Genomic DNA, 2,590 nt, shown 5'->3' with positions numbered 1-2,590 from the left:
CCCTTGAGGGGGATTGTACTCTTGCTTCCAACTTTGGGGGTTATTCTGAGTTGATTGCAGCAGGAACTTTGTTAGCAGTTGGGCAAAACCATGTGCACTGCAGGGGAGGCAGATATAACATGTGCAGAGAGAGTTAGATTTGGGTGGGTTATTTTGTTTCTGTGCAGGGTATATACTGGCTGCTTTATTTTTACACTGCAATTTAGATTGCAGATTGAACTCACCACACCCAAATCTAACTCTCTCTGCACATGTTATATCTGCCTCCCCTGCAGTGCACATGGTTTTGCCCAACTGCTAACAAAGTTCCTGCTGCTATCAACTCAAAATTACCCCCTTTGTTCCTTACATATTAGACTTATTTAGCAGGTGAGCCCAACTATCCTTTCCTTGGTCTCTTTTGCTAGTTGATGGAGAGGTTCTTGAACAAGAACATCTCAGATAATATGGTCAGGACAAAATCTCAAAAACGGGGCGGTTCCGCCTCCCAAAACTCACAGTTGGTAGCTAATATGGCTGCAGAGTCTGATTCAACCTACCAATTGGAATCCTCAGTCCGTTTGTCTCAAACTGTTAAAGAAATTCTCTTGGTGCTAATGCCACACATTGATGAAAAACTGGACGAATTCAAGGAATCATTTCAGTCCACTCTGAGGAAAGTTTCCTCTAATACTCCAAGAATCTCAGAACTTGAGCAAAGGGTAAGTGATGTTTTAGATACGGCTCAGGCTATGCAATCCTCGGCTGATTCTTCCGTCACAATGTTCCGGGAACTTCAAGATAAAATAGATGAACTTGAGAATAGGAATCTCAGAAACAATCTGTGATTCATTGGTACTGTATCCTGGAGCATGTGAAACCCACCGCCCTGGGAGAATTTCTAACTTCTAAATTGACCCGTGCTATACATATTCCTGACACGGTGGAATTCCCTCAAGTAGAACGAGTGCATAGGGTAGGGATGGGAAGAGAAAGTCCTAACTCACGTCCCAGACCAGTAGTGGCCCGTTATTTCGACTTCAGGATAAAATAAATGGTACTAAGAGCATATAAAAACTTGGGCAATTGGTTATTGATGACAATCGTATCTTGGTATTCCATGATTTTTCAGCAGCAGTTAATCCAAAAATGCAAGGCTTTCTCATCAGTATGTAAATTTCTGGTTAACTCGCAAAAACGCTTTGCACTTTTGTACCCAGCCAAATTCGTGGGTCACAGACAATGGGCGTACCCTAATTTTTGATGACCCAGAGGATGCTCGTAAACATTTCTTATCTTCCTCTACCCCTATGAGCTCACCGGATTCCCCCTCTACTAGGTCACCTAACCGCTGAGGAATTTAAACACTTCATCTTGCTGTACCAATTTAAAGACCATTCCCCTAGAGGTTAGGTCCTATGATGTCTCTTTTAATATTTCTCTCCTGAGATGTTGACTGTATACTAATTTTGTCTTTAGAAGTTTTATTTTATTATATGTGTATTATTTGTTTTCTGACGATACGTCTATTTGGTTTCAGTGCTCTCACTGAAGCCCTCCATATTGCTTTCTGGTTGAATAATAATTCGAAAAAATCATTAAAGCCCTTTTCTACACACATTATTTTGCATTGTACATTCAGAGGTTTACACTTCCTTTTCTTGTTATTATGTCTTTGTACTATGATTTATATGGATTGGGAAAATGGAGTCATGGATTTGTCCAGCGAGCTGTCCCCCACTCGCTGGAATGGGGGATCCCACCATTTCCTGATAAAACCTACCAACGAATCTTGCAAGACTAAAACTGGGATTGGATAAATGGCGCATAACACACAATCATTACCCTACTCTCCTCCTACTGACTCAGTCAAGTGTATTTCATGGCATGTCAGGGGTCTTAACTCTCTCATTAAACATCAAAAAGTACTCACTCACCGGGTTGACCCCGACATATTACTACAGGAAACCCACTGGAGGGCTGGAGATGACTCACCCAGCTAGATGGCTGGGTGATTGTTTTTCAGCTTCTTATACTAATAAAACTATAGGCGTTGCTGTTCTTTTTTCACAACGTCTTTCTTTATACAGTATTGGATACGGTTCTTGATCCCAACGGTAGATACATATTGATAGAGAATGAATGAGGAAGCCGCCGAGCTGTCCACAGGCGGAGAAACGCATAAGAGGAGTGCCATCCACGGCTGGGAGCCCTGTTTCTCCAACAACATTACAGCGTGAGGACCGCTGCAGAGCCAAAAGGAGTGAGACGTCACTCTGGTTGTACACTTCCCAGGTCTGAAGACACGCAGAGCTGTTGTTAAATAAGCGTGGCCACGCTGGACTGCTAAGTATTATACCTTTCTGCTGATTAGCAACTACAGTGGATATACCCAATTGCATGAAAGTAATACCTGTATTAACACGCTTCTATACTAACAAGTAAAATTGCTTTGGACTTTTCATTCTTCCAAGCTTAAATCCATCTTCATGCTTTGAATTATTTCAAGCCTATTGATTTAGGTGTGATTATTCATTTGCTGCTAATATATAGTGCACTAATTATGCTTACTAACTCTGGAGTGGCCTTGAGAAATTCTTAGTATTTTCCT

This window comes from Pseudophryne corroboree, chromosome 2 (assembly GCF_028390025.1).
Source record: "Pseudophryne corroboree isolate aPseCor3 chromosome 2, aPseCor3.hap2, whole genome shotgun sequence".
Taxonomy (NCBI): domain Eukaryota; kingdom Metazoa; phylum Chordata; class Amphibia; order Anura; family Myobatrachidae; genus Pseudophryne; species Pseudophryne corroboree.
Note: the sequence above shows the minus strand (reverse complement) of the source record.